The following is a 26738-nucleotide window of genomic DNA, read 5'->3' on the forward strand; positions in this document are numbered from 1 at the left end:
AGCAAGCTTGCAGTCCCCACCGTGACCTGGTGACCACTTTTCTGTTGCCTTCATGAAATAGACACTGTACTCCCCAGACCCTTTTGCTCCCCCGGCAGCCAGCAGGTCCCAAAGTTCCAACTCCCTCTCCACCCTTGCTTGCCAGCCTCAGTCGGCCCACACTTCGAAGGTAACAGAGTAGCTTCTGTAACCCTAATGACAGCACACTGTGTGTGTATTCCATGCTCCTGACACCCCAACTGCTTCTGTATACCTTTCTCTGCCCACCTGCATAAGGAATGGGATGCTTTCAGCCTCTCTGGCTGGGGCAGCCCAACGAACATTTTCTGCCATCCAATGGGATATAACTACAATTCCTCAAAAGGAGATCTTTATCCCAGTCTTGGATAGGGGACACACTCACCCAACTTTGTCCTTCCTTCCTTTTGTACTTTAAAATTCTCTTTACGTATTATTTTTTTGCTTTTATTATTAACAACTATTGATATTAAGCTTCTCTTGTTCAAATTAAATTATAGTTTCTGTCTCCTGAATGGACAAAGAGGATCAAATAAAGGCAGAGGAAAGAGAAAATTGGATGTATTTGTGTTTGTTACAATGTGACATATAACAATAGAGACAATTTCTGGGAAAGTGATTAGGGAAACCAGAGAAATATTATTAGAAAACTTCTTTCAGTGTCTAATAAAGAAACTGCTTGATAAATACTTGACTGTCTCACTGAATAACTAAGTTAATGAGGTGTATCATGACATAGTCACTACATTCCTTGTTGCATTCCTCAGTTTCTGGTTTCTAGAGTTTGAAGATTTTAATGTATGCAGAGATGATTGCTAGCTTACATTAATCACATTCACAATACATTTCTGTCCAATTAGGTTTTAATTTATTTACAATAAAAATATAACTCTTTAGTATGGCATAATGTTTTTGACAGCTTATCAAGTATATGTTAAATACATGTATAAATTGGCCAATCAGTACCTCTTCTTCTATCTTTGAAGCTACAGAGAATTTCCTGATAACAATTTGCTTTGTGGTCCCTGTGTTGCTAGTTTCAACTGCATATCCTCTTCTTTTATAGCTTTTTCTTTAGAAGGAGGACTATGCAACTGCTTAGGTATAAACTTATTATTTATTTATTTATTTATTATTTATTTACTTACTTACTTATTTAGGATTTTATTGATTTGAGCGAGAGAGAGCATGAGTTGGGGGGAGAGGCTGAGGGAGAGGGAAAGAGAGAATCCTCAAGCAGACTCCCCACTGAACACAGAGCCCAAAGCGGGGCTCGATCCCAGGACCCTGAGATCATGACCTAAGCTGAAGGAAGACACTTAACAGACCGAGCCACCCAGGTGTGCAGTATAAATTTATTTATTATGTCCTGCTGTTAGATCACATTGGTTAAAAATTGGGTATTTCTCAATATTTTCAACTATTTATTTACAAATTATTCTTTTGGTAGAATAATTGTTATAGAAGGTTGATTATAATTATTATATATCTTCATTTTATTTATAGTATGTACATTAATTTCCTAGGGCTGCTGTAGTAAATTACCACAAACTCTTTGTCTTAAAACAATAAAAACTTATTCTCTCACAATTATGGAGACAAGAAGTCTAAAAATTGAGATGTTGGCAGGGATAGGCTTCCTCTAAAGGCTCTAGGAGAGAATCCTTTGTTCTTTCCAGATTCTTATGGCTCCTGATATTCCTTGGCATTCTTTGGTTTATAGGAACATAATTCCACCTCTGCCTTTGTCTTCACATAGTCTCTTCCTTGTGTGTATGTGTTCTCTTCTCTTAAGGACACCAGTCATTTGATTTAGAATCTATCTTACTTCTATATGACTGCATCTTAATAATTACATCTGGAAAGATCCCATTTCTAAATAAGGTAACCTACTGAGATTCCTAGAGGATGTGAATTTTTGAGGTACACTATTCAATCCACTATGGATATTTAATTTTGTAAGGATGTTTCATTTTCATTTAAGTTTGGGGAGATTTTCTAGGATGGTTTCTGAAAAAAAAATAAGTAAATTAGAGATAATTTCAGCTGGTCTTAAGCTACTTTTACATTTGGAATATATTATTTATACCAAACACTCAAATTAGAGAGAAAAACCAATATATTTGGATACATTCACTTAAGTCCCAACCCCTCTTCTGCTTCACACTCTTTTAGTAGGGCTATTGCTTTGTTTAAGCCATTTATGGTCCTTGATACAGTTGGGCTAAATTTCTGCCAAGGTTCTCATAAGAGTCTGAGTGGTACTGTTCAATCTCTAGATGTTACCCAAATAAGAAAGCAGTAAAGTCAGTTAGCAGAGCGGCTATCTGAGACCATTGCCCAGATATATCATAGTGGATTTCTCTCAATTTCCTCCCTAAAATATCAAGATGATAATCTCTGGTCCTTCTAACACAGACTGGAAGTACAACTGATTAGCTGATAGCCTCTCCAATTCCCAGATAAATGAGTATTTGTTGACATTTAGTTTATGAGTTAAGTTCGAGAACATTATTCTCAATAGGTCTCAGTAATATGTACAATAATTAACTGTCATGATTTAAGCCAAAGCATTCATAATATCTAATAGTGTATACATTGTGGTATTCAAATTCCCATTCATGAGCTTACATATTTGTTTAAGTATTCTCATCCTCCAAAGAGAAATAATCATTAGTAATTAATTAATAATCACTAAATGGCCTTTTAAGAATCTCCATGGAAGGCAGGACACCTGACTTGTTCCCAGTAATTGCCTTCAGATTGTGAGGATATTATATCATTCTGATAGATAGATGATAGGTAGATAGATGATAGATAGATCGATAGATAGATAAATAGTCCAGATAATGAGCATGTGAATAAAAATACAAGAAAAGCAAGGGAGATTAGAATTTTAAGGCAGAGCTAATGGGGAATGGCAATATTTGAACAAAGGAGGAGATGGAAAGATCAAAAAATGATAGCCAGAGATAAGCTTTCCAGAGAGAGAAAAAAACAGTGCAAATGTCTTGAGATGGGTGTTGCCTGATGTGTTTCTAGGACAGCAGAAGAGATCAATGTGACTGCAGCACAGTGAGCAAGGGAGAGTTGTGGAAGATGACATCATGGAGTTACAAGGTGGCTATGGAGTTATGGAACAGAAAACAGTAAGGACCTCCCTTTAGTCTGAGCAATATCAGGCCACTGGTGGGTTCCCCCCCCCCCCCACTGGTGGGTTTTGCCAAGAAGAGTGAGATTATCTGATTTAGATTTTGAAAGATTACAAGATCTGCTGCATTACAAGTAGTCTGGCTTGGGAGGGACAGGAGAGCAAGCAGTGATAATAAACAAATAGAGAAAGCTGATTACAATAATCCAAGTGAGAGATGGCTGTGGTTATGACCAGGGTGTGAGGAGTGCATATGGAGACGTTTACCAGCACTTGAAAATATTTTTTATATATCCACTTAAAAAGACTCTGTGATTTTGCAACTCATACGCCTTTACATAAGTAAACTGCCTCTTGTCAAACTCCGCAATGACTTGCACATTGCCGAAGCCAATGGTCAAACCTCAGTCTCCATCTCACAGAATCTGCTCCTTGACTGTTGTTCATACACCATGGTGCCGAACGAAGCCTATGGGCTCAAAAGTTTGGGGGAAGGCAATGAGGAATTCAGCCAGTTGTGTCTAATCTGAGATATTTGTATGCCACCTGGATGGGTATATTGTGTGATAGTCACATATATAAATCCAGACCCTATGGGGAAGAGAAATACATTTTAGAGAGGGATTGTGGGTACTTGTAGTGATGAGGCAGAGAGATCAACAAGGGAGCAAGTCTATCTGAAAACGCAAAGGGGGCATTTGATATTAAGAAGACAGAAAGAAGAGAAAGCAGCAAGAAAGGGAAGGGAAAAACCAAAAGCAAATGGTGTTCTGGAAGCCAAATAAAGGCAGTGTTTCAAAAATATGGGAGTAAATCATGAGCTGTGGTAAATCTTGCTACCAAGTCAAGTGAGATGAAGACTGAGATTTAGTCAGTGGCTTAGCATTGTGGAGGGCATTGGTGATTTTGATGAGAGACAGTTTACTTAAGTAAATGGGAACAAATCACAAAAGTTCTCAGCTTCTATGTCTGGATGTATAAATTGTAACATTAAGTGAGCCACGTACCTCATTAGCCTGTGGCTCAAATAAGAGATCATTTATATCAGAAGTGCCTTAAAATCAGTAAAAGATTGTACAAATGTAAGATAATATACCTTCTATTATTAATTATAATTGACATTCATGAATCTCTTCTCTTTGTCAATTAACTCTGTTAAACAACCATTTGTTATACTTTTTGGTTTTGTTTTTTAACTTCTTTTCATCAATATGCTTTCACCCTATGTCTTAAAAGATAAAGATATAATTTCTGTAAGATAACAGGTATTAGAAGCTCTTTACTAACCCTTTTTCTTTGAACCATGCCAATTATGTGTTTCTGCTAAAAGCTCTATTACACTTAGGTTTAAATCTCATTTTTATAGAATTCCCACACATCCAAAAGAAGTGTCCAATATTAGGCAGTGAAAAAACCATTTTTTAAATAGTGTTATGAATATGTATTGTCTCATAAATACAGATGTGGAGTGCACGTATTTAGTGCAGATTTTTGAGTTTGAGAATAAAGTGTTATACAAAGTGTATGAGGGTGTGATTTTGCCACTGTTACTAAATTTGTGGTCAGAAGATAAGACATTTGAATCTTTCTATGTCAAATCTTCATCTAGGCAAATAATGCATTAATTTAGATCTTTCTCTAAATTCCTTCCTACTTCTTAATTACTATGATTCATCTCTCAGAATGATGCCCAAAGATATTTGCTCCTCTATTTCTAGTTACTTCCTTTCTTCCAGCTTTCCTGGATGTCTCATTTTATCTTATTATAAAAAACTTTTCAGATACACTATGCCACTCTTTTTCCCATAAAATCCTTAAGTGTGTCTTTTAATCTCGTTTAAATTTAATTTAAAAAAAAAAGAAAGAAAACAATCTAGAAGCCTCCTAAGACATTTTATTAAGGCATTCATTGCCTAAATACATACATAACATACACAAAAACTGGTTTGGAAAAATAATTAATATTGAATAAGCAACATAAGAAATTTTTAAATGAAATCCAAATATTTCACTGACCTGCCATTTAAAAGCCATTTCTGAAAACAGTATTATTGATATGTTAGGCATAATCAGAACCTATCCAAAGTATACAGGCATATGAGTTAATAACTACACTTTATGTAATTCCTGAAGCAATCAAATTTCTATAGGTGTTCCAAAATTTGACTAAGTATTTTAAGAAATTATTTAAATTATTATATGCAATAATTTAATAATAAGTGCAATTATTATGCACTTATTGTTAGGTAAATAAGAATTTTCTGAATGCTACGGTAGAAACGATGTTGCATAAAGCACACAAGCTACCTTTAAGTGATTAATAATGCAAGAAAAGAGATATGATCAAAATTATTTATAGTGATTCTAATCCACAGTAGGTATTATCTTATTCCTGGGGATATAATAGTGAATAAGATAATATTTCTTTTCTTTTGGAGTTTACAGTCAACTGGGGGAAATAAGTGAATAAGTACATAATTAAAATAACATCTAATAAGTGTTATGGTATAAATAAAAAGAGTGCAATGGGAATTCAGGGAAAAGCCACTTAATTCAATTTACAGATACAAGGAAAGTGTTCTAGTGAAAATGACATTCAATTCCAATCCTGAAGGAATGGAGAAGGATGAAGGAAAGTGAAAACTAAGAAATAATATTAGACAAACTTAAATTAAGTAAGAGCACAGCATATTTGGAGAAGTAATATAGTTCACCAGATTTTAAAGGTGGCATGTATTATGGACTAATTGATGTCCCCCCAAAATTCATATGTTGAAGTCCTGACCTCCAGGGCCTCCAAATGTGATTGAATTTAGAGACAGTTTTCTTTACAGAGGTAATTAGGATTAAATGAGTTCATTGGCTGGGCCCTAATGCAATATAGTCAGTGTCTTTATAAGAAAAGGGCATTAAGACACAGACACTCAAAGAGGAAAGACCATGTGAAACAGAGGGAGAAGGTGGCCATCTACAAGCCAAGGCAAGAGACCCCCTCTCCCCCAAGGAATCAACTCTGCTAACACCTTGATTTGGGGACTTGCAGCCTTTAGAACTGTAAGAAAAGAAAATTCTGTTGTTTAAACCACCCAGTCTGTGGTCTTCTGTCACAGCAGTCCTAATACTTTAATACAACATGCAATGCAGTTTAAAATATAAATCATACCATAAGGAGTTTTTTGAGCTATTTACAAATTTGGACTTCATAGTGAAGTATTTGTAAAAGGTTTACATTGCTTTAATCAGTGAAGTTATGACTTCAAACTGTCCCTCTACCTTCAATCCTTAAGAATTGACAGGAGACATGACTAAAGGTGGGAGAATAGGAGGATGGTGTAGGAAACCCAGACAATGGCAGTCTTAACTAGAACAGATGAGAGGATGGCGAAAGAAGTGAACTGCATCAAGAGACATTTGAAAGGTAGAATTGCCAGGATTTTATTGACTAGTATGTGAGTGTTGTCGAAATAGTCAAGCATGCTTCCCACTATTAGAAGGTGGAACAGTGGTTGGAAGGAGATGCCTTTCATTGAATGGATGACTATTATGCATATGCTGGAATATGCAACAAATAACTTCCTTTTCAGGATGGAGGGACATATTTCCTTAGATCCTGGGAGTGTTGGTAGGTGATGGTTTTCATCTGAATTGCTTCTAGGAAATGCCCTCAGCTGAAGGAACATCCTTTTACAGAGGCATCCTTTTTTTTTCCCCCCAGAAAGTAGCCCACATTCAATGGCTATTTAATGCAGCTGTGTAAAGGCTAAGCTCCTTTCCGTCAAGGAAGACAACTCTGAAAGGCTGAAGCTCCAGAGACCTTGGAGTATCTGCTGTGATCTATATTCCAACTATATTTTTCTTAATGTTCAAATTGTCCAATTGCCCAGTTCTGCTCCACTCATTCTTGCAGAGGTGTTGTTTCTTAGACACTATACAGTGAATCCCTTGCCTGTACATTTTTCTTTCAGATTCTATTTCTAATTGACTTAGTATAGTTGAACCAGCAATTATCCAATTTTAAAATAGGAATTTTGGACCTATATCATTTATTTGCTGGCTAATTGACAATGAGGGCCAGCATATTGGCAGTATGTGGAAGAGTGACAGCCCCAGGTTCAGTAGTGGTACAATTTGACTACTAAGGAATTCAGATGGGGTACTAATGGAAGGAAATGCACTGAATGGCATAATAGCCAAGACATTTGCAAGCTATGTGGGAACTGATGACCATACGGATTGTGGAATCAGTTGGTTATAACTAAGTGCTACCAATATATCAAAGAAAGACAACAAAAGGCTGAGATTGTTAATCTCTAGTTTAAGCAGCTGTGAAAGTTAGAAGACCACTTTTAAAAAGACATTTATCTTCTGTACTCAAAGGACAGAAACTTAAAAATCAGGTCCAGGACTTAATTATAAGTGCGGAGCAGTCCCTGGAGAGGTTGGACTCTCTACTTCCCAATTCTATTCTTCTGAAGTTAGAGCACTGATTGGAAAGGCAAGGGACTCAGCTGGAGTCAGAGCGGGGACCTGTGAGCCAATGTGCTTAAGAACCATGAATCCCAAGATCTTCCAAAACTCCCTGGGCCAGGAGAAGTGGTACTCTCCTCTAAGATAAGCCTGATACTTAACTTTGCTAATAGAATGATGTAGGGACCTCTTCTCCTTGAAAACACAACCCACCCCTTCCTCGGGATCTCTTCAATCTTCTCATCCTAACCACCAGATTATAAGGAGGGTCAAACAGAATTAGTGCTGGGTCTTTTAGTTGCAGAAAGGGACCTAGTCAATATATGCTGGGAGAAGCCAGTTTTGGCAATGGATTCTAAGGGGGGGTATGTAAAAGGGAGAGGGTTACATTGTTAGAAATGGCCATTGTAGAGTGAACACAAGGCCAGAAAACTCACCATCCAACTATGGTTTACAGGAGCACTGGGAAGATACTTTGTTATTAGTGAAGGGGATAACAATCTTGCTGAGAGGCTTGATGGTTGCTATCTTCTCTGGGACATGGATGACAATATAAAATGCTATTACAGAATTGATTTCCTTAGTAGCATTAGGGCAGAAGAGTGATGATAGACTCTCAAAATAATAGATATCAGATGACTATGTTAGGCATAAGTAGAAAGCAGAAGTACAATTAAGTACTAAACAGCAATGTCAAATTGGCAGCCAGAAATCCTGAACTACAAAGATTATGGAAATAGTGAATAGAACAGAGTGTTCCTGGGGAAAACAAACGGACAGCCAATAAAAGTATTTCTGTATAGAATTAAAAAAAATGTATATCAAGAATGAATGAATAGTGGGTGAAGGCAGGGGATCTAATAATATTCATGATCTCTTGCTCAGTTTCAGGACCTGACCCAGTACTCCGACTTGGAACCCAGTGATTAAAGTAGAGGCCAGGTCCCCTTGAAGAAAAATGCCATAACACCTTGGCAAGTGTATTGAGTAGTTCTTTCCCAAATGCACTTACTGCCAATTAGATGGTAATCATACACAGGGTGAATTGGAATACTCAGACACATCAAAAACTATTGAAGTTGGCATTGATACATGGGCCACAAAACATCATCATGGATTGAATAATAAAAAATGGACCCCTGTTTCCAGCTCTGACTCACCATGAGTCCACTAGATCCATAAAACTACCTGGGGGTCATTTTAGCAAATGCACAGCTGGAATAAACATACCTGATAATTAGCAGAACTACCACAGTAGTTCCTTGGCATACGGTAAGAGATATCTCATTGGGAAAGCCACATGGAATCCTCTAAAGCCGCATGCCCAGCCAAAACATAAATCAAAGACTGTATTGCATCTGGGAAGCAGGGAGAATAGCAGAGATTATTGAAGTCTTAAAATATGCAGAGGAAGTTTGTCTCAGACATATCCTTATTAAACCAGCCTGGCTCATACAAAAACAGGAGGATTCTGGCAAAAGAGTACTTTAAAAAATAATTGTCTCAATTGCATCTGCTGTGCCAGATGTAGTATCTTAGCAGATTAACATATTTTTGTTAATACATTTTCTTTGCCATCCCTGTCAGAAATGAGAATCAGAATCAGCCATTATTTATGTGACACAAACATTTACTTTATGCCCTGGTTAAATCTCCCATTTTCTGACATTGACAGTGGTGAACAACTTGTTTTTTGTTCAGGGCACTGCAAATAAATATTTAAAAAGAGTGGGGATCAAGGATACAGAAGTTTCAAGAAATAGCATATGGATGGCAGTGAGCACAAAGTACAAAAGATCTTTGAAATGCAAGGTAACAGCCACCCGAGGGTATATTCTAGGGAAGAGGCACTAACCAACCAAGTAGATAGAATGGCATAGCCAATTGACAGGAGCAAATTTCTATCACTGAGCAATGGCGCAATGATTCATAACAGAGTAGCCATAGGGGCAGGATGATGGCTGTAGATAGACCCAACACCATGGACTCCAACTCTCCAAGCCTGATGTCCAAATAACCAGGAGAATAGACCAGGGCTGAACTCGTAATACCTATTGTTACATTTCTTATGTAGTACCACTTCCAACCTGAAGGGGCAGAGATTCTTCTTGACTGGGACCAATATACATTTCAGCTAAGTGTCTATCTTTCCTACAGGGCTTTGGCCAGCATAAAATTCAGTCTTGCAAACATCTAATCCTACATAAAATTGCTTCAGACTATGGAGCCCACTTTATAGCAAAGAGCTATGCTAGGGAGCTCATGACCATGAGAGCTCGGTTGCACTGCAAACCATACCTCCCAGAAGCTGCTATCCTGATAGAGCAACAAAAGAGATTTTGAAGGTGCAGATGATAATGTCATTTGGAAAATATGCTCTACAGTGATAGGGTTCCATCACCCATACCTCAGGAAACAGCATATATCCTAAATCAATTATCATATTATAGTGTTGGATCCTGGACAGGTAGAACAGGAATCAAGAAATGAAAATAGAAGTGTTCTACTTATTGTCATTCCACAAATGGGGAATTCATGCTTCTTGTCATCACAACTTTAGGCTTTGTGTGTCTAGAGGTCTTGGTTGCCTGAGAATAACACCTTTCCCAAGAAAGAGAGTAAGAGTATCACTGAACTTTATGGGCTGTCACCTGGTCATTGCATCTCTTCATGACCAAAACAAGTGTCAACATACTAGCAAGATGATCTTAACATGGTAGGGGCAGGAAAAAAAACTCATTTGGCAGTCACCTGTGGTCTCTCTTGTTATTCCCCTGTCCAGTTTTGGTTGCAAATGAACAGATGCAGCAGCTACAGCCTGAGAAGGACATGTTGAAAATGGGCAAACACAGATAACTCTGGGATCTGGATCTGGATCATCCCACTCTATCATCTACCTAGGCTAACAAAAGTACTAGGAGAGGGCGTGGGGTCTAGACTGCGTAGTGGGAGAGAGAATGTTAGGTGTCACCTTGAGAATTACAGCATTAGTGGAAGCATTGCTTTGTCCCATTTACCTTCCTCTTCTAAGTTACTCCAGAAAAAGGCCAATAAGAATCTTAAAGGATCTATACCTAGCTGGGGTTGATGCATGTAGTAAGTCATGACCTACAATGGATTCTTTGCTGAGCCACCCAGACTACCCTTCAGAAACAAGGCAGTTATTCATCCTGCTACCAGAAATGCTGTGAGCTCCTGGCTCACCACTGAGACTTTCAAAGGAATGGCTTTTGACCAAGGAAGATGCATCTCCTGAGGTAATTAATTTTCCTTCAAGGGTCAGTCCACATCTAGTGACTACTGACAGTCATGGTAGAAAAGTTTAACTCCCTTGCCTCAATTTGGGACAACCCCAAAAGTCCATCCCAGCTCCAGAGCTCACTGTGTTACTGGCTAAAGCCACTTTTGCTACTGTTGTTACAATTCACTCCCTCTTTCAGCCAACTCCACCTTCCTTACTCCTGCAGGAGATGTTCCCCAATTACTTTCCCTGAAATTTCCTGCAGGCAAATTTTCATTCTCGAGTCTGTTTCCAGGGAACCTTACCTAAGACAGGAATCATGAGTAAAAGCAAATGAGAAGAAACATGTAAAGAATTTAGTTAATTTTATGGTACTTTAGAATCTCCAGGAGCCTGGTGGATATATGGACTTAAAGCTCATTAAAGTGATCTCGGCTGGAGGCATATTTGGGAGACAGAGACCAGAGATGGTAACTGAAGTCACAGGAATAAAGGAGATCACCCAGTGCAAGTGTTTAAGTGAGAAGAAAAGAAAGCTTAGGAAAAACAACAAATTCAATGGGTGGGCAGAGGGTTAGATTCTGGCAAAGCAAAAGTGGACACTGAGGAAGGAAGAAAAGCATTTAAGAAGGATCCTCAATAAATACAAGTAATCCTGAGAAGTCAAGACAGCTAAGGTGTGAAAATTCACTTCTCACAAAAACGTTAGCCCTGATGTCCTCGACAAGAACAAAACACAGTGGAGGCAGAAGCCAGATCATAACAGCTGAAACAATGTGTGGTAGAGATCTGGAGTCATGAACTTCAGACAAGGCTCCGAAGAGGTTTAATTGTGAAGAAGAGAAAGATGACTGAAGCAAGATCCAGGATTGAAGGAGGCATGTTAAAACTTGTTTTATTTTTTTGTAATGGGAAAATTGTGTGAATGCATAAACCACAAATTCCTAAGTATAAATAATTCTAAAATATTCCAAAGAAGGAGATAAAGTGCTATGGCAGTTGTATATGGATATATCCCCCCAATAAGAAATTCTAACAGCTTTGAAAATAAAGCTCTTGGGTAGAAAAATATGTGGGGGCAGTTTGAAGACTCTCTAATTCTCTTACTATTTACTTAATGTTTGGGTTGTTGCTTCCTCCAACCTTGGGTTGTTCCACTCCTGTCAGAAGTGACATTAGCGTTTTGCTAAAAGTAAAAGCTATGAAAATATGCTAGTTAGGGAATATATAGTATGTAATATATAAATTATATATTTATATTATATAACTTTTTATATAATATAAATTATATAATATATAATTTTAATATTTTAATATTTAATAAATACAAATATTTAAGATTTAATGTGTATTTAAGTTACTGATGATAATACTGTTTTCAACTAACATAGATAAGAGACCTGCTTACTAGCTATTATGTTTAATAATAAAAATATGTCTTTTAGTTTGTCCATAAAGAACTAGGAATTATTGGGGCACCTGGTTGGTGTAGTCAGTTGAGCATCTGACTCAGCTTTGGCTCAGGTCATGTTCTCAGGGTCATGGGATAGAGCCCGTGTCCAGCTTCACACTCACTGCGGAGTCTGTTTGAGATTCTCTCTCCTTCTGCCTCTCCACCCTCCCCACCCCTGCATTCGCTCTCTCTCTCTTTGAAATGGATAGTTGAATCTTAAAAAAAAAAAAAAAAAAAAGAACTAGGAATTATTCATTAAAAACTTTTGATGTTCACATAATAGGAGGAAAAGAAGTTTAGCTATATTAAAGAATTGATTCCACTAAATGTTTGTTTACTTTGAGCCATATTTAAGTTTTAAAGCTCTAGGATGTAGCTAGGGGTTAATTTAGTTCAGCGTTCTAAACAAAGTGTTAGTATTTACATTGCTGTGAATTATGCCTTCATGGCTTCCTAACAGCTGAACTTCTATTGACTCCAGGCGCCAAATCGCCAGGTAACCAGTCAGAAATGCCTGTCCAGTAGTGGGGCTGCGGGGGGGGGGGGTGCACAGAGAAGAAATGTAATTAGATGCATTCTGTAAAGCAGAAGTAAAATGCTAAATAAACTCCAAATCACTAACTGCATTATGAAAATTGGGGGATTGTCCTAAAAATGGGGATTATATAGTGAAAGAAAATAAAAGGATGTCAACTTGTTTTGAAATCCACTTTTTGAGCAAGCACATCCTAAGTGTTTGAATTTGTTTTGAAAATATTATCAAGAACATGTATCAACTTGAAGATTAGATATCTAGGTTAAATTCAGTTTAACAGTGTCAAATAAATGTGAGGATGGGAAAATTCATGTTTGGTTTGCATAAAATAAAGGCAATATTCCCTGTGTTGATTGAATAGATATAAAAGGATGAGTTGTGACTGGAAATCAAATGTATAGGAAACAAAATAGAGCAGTGATAGATTTCTGTGCATACTAGATCTTCCTATAGCTACTTTGAAAGAAAGTGCATTGATCTTTTCTTTATGCTCCTGTGCCTCTCAGCTGTAGATAATGGATAAATAGGTATAAATTCAACTCGGTGATAAGCATTCAATAGCTTGATCAGCTATCTTTGGTTTGTGGCTTCTGTTGAACAGATAAACTGAACAGACCATACGGTACTCTATGGACTTGAGAATCTAAGAAATCAATTCCTCTGGTGATAGGTGCTGAAACTAGAAATGCAGGAACTCTGTTGGGAGCGTACATACTGGAACACAGGCAAGGCAGAGAAATCAAAGGCAGATGCTCAAAATGAGGATACACATGCACAAAGACATGGGGCCAGAGAAGATGAGAAAGAGAACACTGTAAAGAGCACTTGGTCTGCAGATGTTCCATAGATTCTTCCCCAATTGTGGCCTATTTGTCAATTTTTTCCTGACTTATCAGGCATCTGTATCTTTTCATATACTTTCCCAAAGACATTTTAAGTAACCCTATCCCTTATAATTCAAAGTGTCTGGGCGGGGCAGAAATAAAAGGTTATTTTTGTAGAAAAGGGCAGAGGAATATTAATTTGAAGGATGTGCAAGAAGAATAAATGGGAGGGGCGCCTGTGTGGCTCAGTTGTTAAGCGTCTGCCTTCGGCTTGGGTCATGATCCTCGTGTCTTGGGATCGAGTCCCACGTCTGGCTCCCTGCTCAGCGGGAGGCCTGCTTCTCCCTCTCCCACTCCCCCTGCTTGTGTTCCTTCTCTTGCTATCTCTCTCTGTCAAATAAATAAATAAAATCTTAAAAAAAAAAAAAAGAAGAAGAAGAAGAAATGGGATAGGAAAACAGGAGGCCAGGGCAAATTGAAGGTGGCAAGTCACAAAATTTTCATAAATGTAAGTTTAAAAGGCAGTGAAAGATTTTGTAAACACTTTTGTAAACACTTTGATTTGAATTTTGATCCCTATTGGTAGGTTTGTTCTTTTGCAGTTCCTTGAACTGCTTGTTCAATGATATGAAATAGATATTTCCCAATGTTGATTCAGAATTTGCAAATAGTACTGTTTATTTGTACAGTGATACAGGTCTTTAAATTTCCAGTTTTAAATAACTAAATATCAGTGTTTCTGTGTTTCTTACTCTTTTTACTAGAATATACTATATGGTATACAGTCCAACATTTATCATAGAAACCCAAAGGAAATATTCTTACCATCTCTGAGCACTTATTTTTGGGGGGTAGTATCAACAGTTTATAATTTTGATCCTGGCCTTTTTATTTCTTCTCTATTTCCAACAGTGCAAATATAATGGAATATAGTCCTGTGGATTGAATTCCTAGGCTATGCATGGAATATATTCAGAATGCTATCATCTTTTACTGCGTCTACTAGATATATTCACACTTGACATATGATATGCTCATGAAAAGGATGACCCCAAAAGAGAAAATGAGACACCAAATTCTCCTCCACACAACAAAGAGAAAAAAGGCAGGAAAGATACACAGGCAGATTATTTCTGTTACACCAAGTAATTGTGTGGCCATCTTCAACTCCCTAGCAACTGCTAGATCTGATTTTCATTTCATTTTCTGAGAATATTCTTGTTCCATGTTAAATCATGATCTCCTGGGATATGACATGTTTGATGCATCATGTTTTAAAATAATAAAATATAACATGTTAAGGGTTATTATGCACCAAAAAGCAAATAAAACAAAGGAGGTAGGAATAACAAGGTACCCCCAAACCTCCGGAGGACTTATTTCTTGGGGTTTGAAATATTAGTGACTGGTTCAGTGCCCTTCAACTCGAAAATAAAGAAGACTAATAATATCATTATTCCAGGCTCTCCTTCTACTTAAGGGTTACCTTGGACTGCACTATAACAAATGAGAAAGGAGAAAAATGTAAAAGAAAATGTCAAGCAAACTCACTATCAACAGATTTTCTCATAAGTTTTATAAAATCACAACCTGAGAATTGAAATGATCTAATATTCTATTGTATAAAGCTGTGTAGTTGAGATTTATAATCGATCTATAACCTGTTTGTGTTTAAAATATTGTACGTGCACTCACTTAATAAAATTCTTGAACACTTAATGTGTGTTTGAATGTCTAGATGGAGAGATTAAGTCAATCTTCTCAGGCTAATGAGGGAAAGAGCTTTGTAAACAGAACTGAAGTTCAACAGATCTGAAAGAGGAGGGAGGCTGGGGGTAGGGGGAGGATGGAGAGATTGAGGAGAGGCAGGCAGGGGGAGGGACAGGCGAGCATGTGTGCATTTATGTATTACCCCAATATTTAATAGGAAGATGATAATCCTCAGTCCATTTATTTCGGTAGACGATCAATGCTGAATGCTTACTGATTCATCCTAGTCTTGATTTCATGTTTTTGCTTTTGTTTTTTCTTGGCTAAACATTTGTTTGTCCCTGATTGAAACATTCTTCATTGTAGACATTGATTCTGCTATAGACTTGAGCCTGCCCACACAGGTAGTCTTTTTCTGAAACAAGATCCTGACCTCTTTATTAGAGAAAACTGCTCAATGACCCATTTGTGCATTATTGCTTGGAAGTATTATACTTTACCCAAGGCTAAGTCAACTACTGCAAGTTGATTTTCCATGGTTCCACTCCTAAGTTTTGGGAGGTATTCCACTTTACTGCTTAGAGTGATGAATGCTCTAATAGAGGTAGGAAAATTGACCTCTGCGGCATGGAAGAGAAATACATTCTGAATGCCATTATTTCTGATGGATTGTGCTAAAATAAGACTTTCCTACATGGAGAACTTAAAAAAAAATCACGGTGTCTGATCCAAGTTGGGTATTCAGTAAAGAGAAGTTGGGAAACGGCATTCCAGGCAGAAGGACAAAACTCAGTGAAAGCACTGAACCATGGAAGTTTATTCTGACTAGCAACAATGACAAAAAAATCACTTGGAAGACACATGACTGCCTTCTTGGAAATCAGAGTACACTTTTTCCCTCTCTGTCTGTCCTTATTCAGGACAAAGATTCATCAATTTATTCATATTTTCAATAAGATCAATTGTGTGCCCATCACCTTGCTATAAGCAAGAAGTTACACTTATGGATAAAGTATATTGCCTCCTTCAAAACACCAACACTTCAGAGGAGGAAGAGAGCATTTAAAGATAATTATAATAAATGTGATCAAGATAACAAAGGCAGCTTCCAGGAGCGAAGAAAACAATCAGTAAGTAAACGAGCCTGGTTGAGCAGGACAGGATAGGTGGGGACGAAGCAGGCAAGGAAAGCTTCATGTGGAGAAGACAAGATACCTGACCTATTTTAAAAGATCAGTAGGAAATTGAAGAGAAAAGATGAAGTGAGAAAGTCATTTTAATTAGAGAAAATGACAGAGCCACAGAGATGATAGGTGATTCTAGAATATAAAGTGTCAGCCTCGGAGCAGTGAAAACTATGAATGAGATGTTGAGAGATCATAGCATGAAGGCCCTGCATGCCTTGTTCAGAAGCTGCACTTGGATACAGAGACATAAGAACTGCATATTTTAAAAAAAAGAAGAAGGGATGGACATTTAGGAGAACAGAGAAAGATGGAACCTAAGTTATAAGAGGGATAATGATAAGAATAAAACCAGTACAATTATCCTGAATCTTTTAAGTTTGGGATTTGGAGGGACCTTGGGGGGCAAGTGGAGAACTAGAAGCTGAAATTAGAAGGACTGAATGAATAGCTGTATCTTTTCCTCCCCCAGGGTCCTAGAGGAAGTTTATTCTCTGAAAATACTGAATTCGAATGTTTTAGACTCTAGGATATCTGCCACTTCGGCAGATAAAGATGAAGCAGTGGACAAAAAAGAGGGACATAAGTAAAACTCTTCACTCTGTATCTTATGACCACCTCCCCCCATACCCTTCCAGAACATTCTTGGGCTCTGTTCCCAGAATGCTCTCCAACATGTATATAAACCGTGTCCCACTACTAGGGTTGGGAATTCTTTTCTGGAAAAACCAATAAGGAATAGAGGAAATATCTACACATCAGAAAAACCTACTCATTGTTTAATGATTTTAGAGTAAATTCCAACATCTAGAATCTCACTGCCTATTTCCCTTTATACCCTGTATTAGTTTCCTAGGGCTGCTATAAAAAAATAGTACAAATATGGTGGATTAAAACAATAGAAATGTATTCCTTCAAAATTCTAGAGGCCAGAAGTCTTGTAATCAAGGTGTCAACCCACATTCCACGAAGGCATTTATGGAGAATCTTTTTTTCCTCTTTCAGCTTCTTGTGGCTCAAAGCCTTCCTTGGCTTGTGGTAACATAGCTTAACTCTCTGACCAACATCTTCACATGACTTTCTTCCTTGTGTATTTATCTTTTTTCCTTCTTTTCTCTTATAAAGATACTTGTCACTGGATTTAGGGCCCACCATAATCCAGAGTGATCGAAATTCTTAATTACATGCATCTGCAAAAAGCCTTTTTCCAGTAAGTTCACATTCACAGGTTCCAGGGGTTATAGGATATGAGCTTATATTTTTGGGAATCACAATTCAATGCACTACAGACCCCACACTCCCAGAGCAGAGCATGTCATTGCCATTCTTAAATATGAACGGGTAGCCAAGGAACGCTTTGAAGCAAGTTGAGAAGCGGGGAAAGTTGGTGAAGAAGTAAAAGAAGGGAGGAACAATGAGAAGAGATGGGATGAAGTCAAGTTCCATGCAAAGGAGTTTTATTGTTGTCGTTGTTGTTCAAGAAGAAAAACCAACTCATCATTTGCTGTTAGAAAAATGGAGATGAAAACCGATAGAAATACATGATGGTTTTTGCACAGAGAGTGGGAAAACATGTATGGTGGCCTTACTTGGCTTGTTGATGTAACGTGTCAGTTGCATTCTCCAGAAAGCAGACACGAGGCCCCAGTCAGTTCTTCTGGTGCCTGCAGCCCCAGCTGACATCCTGATTCCAATCACACGAAAGATCTTGAGTGTCCCAGCAAATCCAATCCTAAATTCCTGACTCACAGAAATTGGACCATAATAGATGCCTGTTCTTTTAAACTATTACATCTGGGGTCATTTGTGATTTAGCAATAGATAAATAACACTGGCAGTACCATGTTACACTTAGGGGAATAAGTGGGAGGACATTCTGCGAAAACTAAGAATGTTGAGGTGTTTATTAAAAATTACATAATTCTAAAAAAAATTACAATATAAAAGGTGAGTGAATATTAGAGAGTCTGGAAGTATGTGATTTCACAAAAAGACAAGACTATGACTGATAAAAAAAAGACCAACAGATACACACAATATTTTCATTAGAAACACAATATATGAACATTTTGAGAGATGTTTATGTACATTAGGAGAGAACGCTCTGTGTTTCTAGATGGTGATGTAGCTTTGTGAATCCCCAAAGTTTCCCATTAATTTTTAAATAACTGGCCTATATCACCTCAAGTCATAAAGGTTTTGCCAATCATGAAAACCTTTATTGCCATCCTCACAAGTGTTTTTATATGCTGCCCAACCCTTAACACAGACATAAAGGACACACACACACAAACACACAGATAGAGCAACTGAGTGATATCTGGTTCCTTGGGGGCCACTAAGCGGTGCAAAACAAAACAAAACAAATCTCCCAAGCCTTCCTAGTTGTCTATTCTCATACGGGTGAAGCAAAACTTTATTCTTTAGGGAATATTTTTTGGTTCGTGCAGTCTTCAGGCTTGACTAAGGGCTACTCTTACAAGGGCAAAGAAAGTGCTAGTTGGTCAATGGACAATGAGAGGAGAGAAAATAAAGAGATTGATGAAAGAGGATGGCTGTGAAGAAGGCTGTGGTTGGATACGACGAACCACAAATACCTAACTTTGACACCATCACTTGGGCAAGGGGTAATTTATGAACCAAGTTTATTTTGATATCAATTCGGTACTAAAAATAATTTTAACAAAAAAATGTGTTTCCATGGGAAAATATTTTACTTGGGAATGTGAGATCTTAGAGAATTTTGGAACATAATCTGCTCACCTGCCAATCTATAGCTGCTCATGTGATAATACACAGCATGTCAATATATGGTGTTACACCACCATGAGTCATTTCACTCTGTATGCCTGTGGAAAAAGTCATGCAGCTCAAGAGAGAAGAAAAGTGGGAAGGAAAATAAATCCCTCTTTCCTTGGCTAACCAACAAACTCCATTTACTTTTGGGTGAACACTCACCCCCCACTCTTCTGGAGGAACACAGTGTGCCTGCATGCTGTTCTAAACTCTACAACCTAAACCTGACCTGTATATACTCTTATCCACCAACACCCCCCCAACCAAAGTGTTCATAATCGTGGGTCATCTTATATTGGGAGCACTGAATTTGGCTACTGCATCTAAAAACTCATGAGCATTTGTTATCCTAGCTCTTTTTTGCTTTGCTTTCATACACAATATAGATATGCACACTTATGCAAGTGTGAAAGAGATATACTGTTTTGAAAGAAAAACTTAAGACTGAATAAACATAGTATCTTGAATGAGAAAAAAAAACACCAAAATTGCTAATAAACAAGCAAATAAATGAGAGAGCATACTGGGGACAGCTAAAGAAATATATATAAAGGTCACCAGAAACTACCAGGAATTTGAAAGTAAACATATTCAGCTGGAAATCAGGAAAGAAATAAAACTGTAAATTAGAGATTCAGATTTCTTTCAACTGAAAAACATTTGTTGCAAGTCTGACATTCCTGCTAGTGAGCTAAAGTTCTTTTGTAACCAATTATGTCTATCGCTTGCAGTAAAGTCATAGTTCTTCACAGGTGTAAAATGTTGAAAAGCACAGACTTCTGTTGACAATGCGAATATAGTAAACCAATTTATGAACATGACAAAAATATCTTGAGGTGAAAAAAGTGGGTTAAAAAGAGCAGCTTTTGTATTTTTGTTGTAAAATGTTCACATAGCAGTCCAATACAAGGGCAAAGAAATCCTATACACTAGAAAGCTTTACAAAAATTCTCACCTAGAACTAAAGCAATATAGTATGGCTTAATTTTCCCTATAGATACCTGTGTGTACATATTAATTCATATCATTCTATATGTATAAATGTGTGCATGTATTACTTCAGATAATTATTTTTCCTTACATAAAAGAGAAAAAAAATTGAAACTGACCAAACAATATCAATTGCTTTTGAAGAAAAAAAAGTGTTTCACTATGAGAAAGAATAAACCTTAGTTGCATGAATTCCTTTACAAGATCAGGAGGTACGTGTTAATGCCACTTAGGAAACACCCAGTTTCAGAATTCCAAGTTCAGAATTCCCACTACACCTGTATGGAAGTGTGTCAAGCCATTCTAAGGAAATAGAAGTAGATACTTTCCTGAGAAATGTGAATGAGTTACCACAGAGACACAAAGAGAATCAAAGGGGGTAACTGACTATAGTGATAATTGTAGGTCTGTAATACCTGTCCTTTTGAATCTTTAAATTGTGTAAGATTACTCTTGATGCATGCAAGTAACTTGTCCAAAGCTAAGCTTCTGCAGGAGATACTCCTAGACAAAGTGCTGATCACCCCCAAATCCATTACTTAAGGAAAGAATTAATGTCAATTTCAAAGCTTAGATCCCCTCCCAAATCAGCCATGAACAACAATGTGACAAGGAGTTTGTCACATAACACAACTGCAACAACATGTCTTGTGCCCCAGCTCACAAACATATCCTCCCAGGGAAGAGTTTTCCACCTCCAAACTTCAGTCCCTACTTACACTGAGCTGGCAACAGGTTGCTTGGATTCAAGGTTCTAAACCATCAAATTACTTTTTTATGTTGTCCCCAGCTACCATGGGAGGGGCTCTAGTTCTTTCCAAAAGCCCCACTGCCCAAGAACTGCTATCTGTTTCCTCAAATCTCACTTCAGATCCCATGAGCTGACTTCAGATTTGTATCAGCTACCCCAGAATGTGGTGACAAGGCAACAGGGACTGCACGCCTGTCACTGATTTTCATCTCTGAAAGTTGCAACAATAAATGCTGTTACAGCAAACCTAATATTTCTGCTTGACTGTGGTCTTTTTTTCATGAGAGTAAGAACACATTCATTTTGATACACAAAGAAATCACAGTGTCCCCAAATCTAATTCCTGAAACAGAATTTTAGCATCTAACGATGACTGGAAGTATTTCAACAAATTCTAGTTGAACAAAAATGTTCTTTGTCTATCTTTCACTTGGATCGGACTAAACACACTTGAATAATATAAATAAATATAAATAAAAGGTCAAAATATTTAGTGTATACTCATATTCTATTTGCTAAAAATGATTTACTTCTAGCTATCATTTTGTTCTGTTTATAAATAGAAAAGGAACAAAAAAAAAGATTCAGGTAAGTGTTTCAAATATTAACTTCTCTATTTAACATTTCTCCCCCAGGGCAACTAAGTCTCTCTTACAAATATGTGATAAATGAGAAAAAGGGAAAAAAGACTTATTGCTTTGGGACTAAGAGAGCAGCCATGTAAGTGAACTCATCATTTTTCATCTTTTCTTTTCATGCTGTGCACTTTTTGTAGGTTTGTTCAAAATTGAAAGTTAAGTGGAACTAAAAACAACATGTAACACTTGTTTTACAATCAATATATGATATTCTGACAAGTTGAAAGAAACGGTTAGTTTAAAAACTATTAATTTAATGCAGGATTCTAATTTAAGATGCAAGCAAATCTTTAAACTCTTCATTAAAACAATCGGACCTCTATATCTTACCAATATCTCAGCTGAAATATTAAATAATGTAATTTATCATTTAGGAATTACTATATGGCACTGAAAATGGATTTAAATGACACCATTAAAATAATGTCACCACAGAGAAGCACTATATATGATCTGACTCTCAGTCCCTTCAAATACCTGAAATTAAGATGGAATAAATCTTTACTTTTCTACATTCCTCAACTGTATTGATATTTTATGAATCATTACATTTTAGATGCATTATGGTACGGGACACTCAATACCCTGGAAGAAAAAGCAACTTTAGTTTCTCTAGTCTAAATCATCTGATTCCCGGGGTGACAGAATTCAGGTCTGTTGAAAAAGTAATGATTCCCAAGTAATCACTCAATAGACAGTTGCTGAGTGAATGACATTAAGAGTAAGGCAACATACCTGGGAAAGGCATCATGATGTCATTAAGAAAGATTAACATAATTCTCTCAATGCAAACTGCAAGTGACTGTATAGTTCTAAACTCCATGCCATGAGAAGAGCCCAAGATGATGTACACTCAGCTCCCCTCTTCAACCTCCTCTCCTTCCATGCTTTCCTCATTCTCTGTGTTTCACCCACGCTGGCCTGCCTTCACCGTCATAAACACCCAGTGCTCCTTCTTCTTTCTAGCACATGGGATGGGCTTTATCTAGATGTTCTTCTGTTTTGTCCCCTGTTAATCTATTCATTCTTTATAATCATGCTTCAGATCTCACTGGAGAGAACTTTCCTTTCTTTCTCAGACCAGGTCAAGCACCCCTCTTCCACCATTTCTTAGCCTTGAGCATTTTTCCTTTTCCAGTTTTGCAGTTACATATTTATTTATGCCACTTTTGAACTTACTTTTGTCACCTCCTTAAATGGTAAGCTCCATGAAGGCTGGTATTATTTCTTGTCTGTTCAAATTGGACCCCTAGAGTACAATGGCAGACAAAGAGAAAGTGCTCAATATTTGCTGAATGAGTGAAAGAATGAATGTGTGGATGAATGGGAATGGATCGCAATTTGCTGTGTAGTCAATTATAATGTTACAGATCAAATAATATATCTTAGTATTTTAGTATGCTCATCCTTGTGGTTACTATTACATTAGTATATTTGTAACAAGGCAAAGAAATGTAGAAGGGAACACATTCTGTCCAACTACAATGAGGTCCCTCAGGCCTTTATCACTAATACCCATACACATATTACACCCTGCCTCAACATCATAATATGAACTCTGGACATTTGGAATGGGGTAGATAGAAGGTACTTGCCCAAACATGAGCGTGAAAATGAACATTTATATATGAATATATTACATGAATTCTGAAGCATAAGACTTTGTTGTCTTCGTATTTTGATTTTCCATCAATAAAGAAACTTAAGGGCGCCTGGGTGGCTCAGTTGGTGAAGCGACTGCTTTCGGCTCAGGTCATGATCCTGGAGTCCCTGGATCGAGTCCCGCATCGGGCTCCCTGCTCTGCAGGGAGTCTGCTTCTCCCTCTGACCCTCCCCCCTCTCATGTGCTCTCTCTCTCTCTCATTCTGTCTCAAATAAATAAATAAAATCTTTAAAAAAAAATAAAATAAAAAATAAAGAAACTTAAATTTTCAAAAACAATTAGAAGTATATTCCACTATCATATTAGTGTCCACATATTTCCATCATCTTCATCAATTTCAGTCTCACTGCAACAAAGAAAAACAAAACTAAAAACAAGAAACCAAAATAATACAAAAACAAAGGATGGTAAGGAATAATCATAGTCATATATATGTGTGTGTATATATATATATATATATATTTTTTTTTTAATTGGAAGAGTACCATTAAAAGAATGTTAATTCCATTGCTGGGGTGGCTCAGTCGGTTAAGAATCTGATTCTTGATTTTGGCTCAGTCAGTATCTCTGGGTCGTGAGACAAACTCTATATTGGACTCTGGGCTCAGCAGGGAGTCGCTGGAGATCCCTTCTCTCTTGCCCCTCTCCCCACTTGTGCTCTCTCTAAAAATAAATAAATAAACCTTTAAAAAAACAATGTTCATTCTATCATCATTTAAAATCAATGTAGTATATTGCTATCTTATACATGGCCGCTTTGCAGGGTGTCTTAGGGGACTGAAAACTCCCTTGCTCCCAATAATGAGATATAATATATTTGTGTTTCTTTAGAGTAAAATGATCCAGTGATTTGCCCCTTACTTTCACTTCACTTTATGTTGTATAACTCCCTGTGGTAGAAAAGAGAATAACCAAATAAGAATTAGAACGTTTAAATCAATTTTACGTTCCTTATCCCCCTGCCTTTGATTTTGAATATGTAACATTTGGGATGCCAAGATAAAACTGAAGCGACTGACCTGCTTTTCTGCAAGAAACTCTTCTAAACATACTTAAAAAAAATTCTAGTCATATAAAATAATTTAGGAAATGGTACCCCGGATTTCCTGAAGATCATTAGAGTTACTTAAAGACATCTGTGATAAAATAAACAGATTCTGTACTAAAGTTGATAAATGTTAATATAAATTTTAAAAACCCAGTCTCTTGTCGTTGAGTCATTTTTGAGTAATTTTTACTACCTATTTCCACCAAAATTTCAAAAAATTTTACACCATGTGCTCCTTATAATTATATATATATATATATGTATATATATAGCTTATCATGATAATGACCCTTAGATGATTTTATAGGGTAAATCATAATGGATACTGCATAATAATTGAGACATTGAAGGGCAATTTAAAAGCATTTAAATAGGGGCTCCTGGGTGGCTCAGTTGGTTGGGCGACTGCCTTCGGCTCAGGTCATGATCCCGGGGTCCTGGGATCGAGCCCCACATAGGGCTCCCTGCTCGGCGGGGAGCCTGCTTCTCCCTCTCCCACTTTGCTTGCTTGTGTTCCCTCTCTCGCTCTCTCTCTCTCTCTCTGTCAATTAAATAAATAAATAAAATGTTTAAAAAAAATAAAAAAAAATAAAAGCATTTAAATAAAAACAAGTCTTGTTTGATAAAATAAAATACACTAAATAATAACTATTAAAAGTCCCTATATGTTCTTTAACTTGCATTTAAAAATTATTTATAAACAAGAATTGTAAAGAAAGTACCTGATCAGTGACTATAGTTTTCTTGGGGCCATCAGAGCCCATCGTTTATTTCAAAAGTTCTCATATATTCACAACAACATCAGGTCTATTTCAGAGATAACACATTCACTCATTTATTCTTCTCTGGCCAATGGAGAAATATTTGCCCTTGTAAGCCAATAAAACTTGTATAGTATACCATAAGATATAGATGTATACTTCATTGCACAATACTTAAGGTTTTTCAAGATTTCTTTCAAGTATTTGAGATTAGTTTAAAGCAGTTGAATCCCCGCCTCACTGGCTATCTAATTCTTCTGCATTGATTAAAAGCAATGGTCTAATCATGGAACATTTCATCAAAAACTAATGATGTACTGTATGGTGACTAACATAATAAAAATAAAAAAGTCTAAAATTTTACTATTAAAGGTTAAGTAGATTTTTTTTTTAAGATTTTATTTATTTATTTGACAGAGAGAGACACAGCGAGAGAGGGAACACAAGCAGGGGGAGTGGGAGAGGGAGAACCAGGCTTCCCGCCGAGCAGGGAGCCCGATGCGGGGCTCAATCCCAGGACCCTGGGATCATGACCTGAGCCGAAGGCAGACGCTTAACGACTGAGCCACCCAGGCCGCCCCAAGGTTAAGTAGATTTTTTTAATGAAAATATAATATAGTAAAACTTAGTGCTCATTTATGCACATATTAAAGTTCATAATTAGTCCAACAGAGTAAAAATGTGCAACTATACACAAATATCATTAATTTTATCAAAAGAAATAAAAATGTAAAACAAACAGGAAATTAAGTAGGAAATTAAAAGATTCATAGTGACTTTAATCTGTTCTCCGATTCTGAGGGGTTTTTTTTTAAGATTTTATTTATTTATTTGACAGAGAGAGAGACAGTGAGAGAGGGAACACAAGCAGGGGGAGTGGGAGAGGGAGAAGCAGGCTTCCCGCTGAGCAGGGAGCAGGATGCAGGGCTCAATCTCAGGACCCTGGGACCATGACCTGAGGCCAAAGGCAGACGCTTAATGACTGACCCACCCAGGCACCCCCTCAGATTCTGAGTTTAATTGCCAGTTTCACAGTAAACTCAATTATAAAATCACTCTAATAAAACTGACTTTTTAATTTTAGTTTAATTTCATGGGTATGGTTGGAGCCTTGGTTGAAAAATCGGAAGAAATAAAAAAATTCCTTGATGAAAGCATTTGCTCAATAAGCACAGTGTTCCAGCTTTTATAAAGTCAAATAGATTCTAATCAAAAAACCAGAAAGTACTGATATGTAATATATTTCTTTTGTTACCTTTCAAAATGTACTGTTTGAAATTTAGGTGAATGAACTTAATCCCACAAATCATTCACTTAAGCAAAAATAATATTTAATGATAAGTTAATTATAAAAGGTCTCATGAAAAAAATTTATGAGAAAATATTATTTAACAACCCAACTTGTTTGAACTGAAGCAAAGCACCACAGAGTATAAATTGAGTGCACATCTTCCCACGGAATAACATTACAATGTGATAAATATTTGAATGTAATCTTTTACCAAGGC

The sequence above is a fragment of the Mirounga angustirostris genome, unplaced genomic scaffold (assembly GCF_029215605.1).
Source record: "Mirounga angustirostris isolate CCGP_5_RB_7025 unplaced genomic scaffold, mMirAng1.0.hap1 SCAF_1, whole genome shotgun sequence".
Taxonomy (NCBI): Eukaryota; Metazoa; Chordata; class Mammalia; order Carnivora; family Phocidae; genus Mirounga; species Mirounga angustirostris.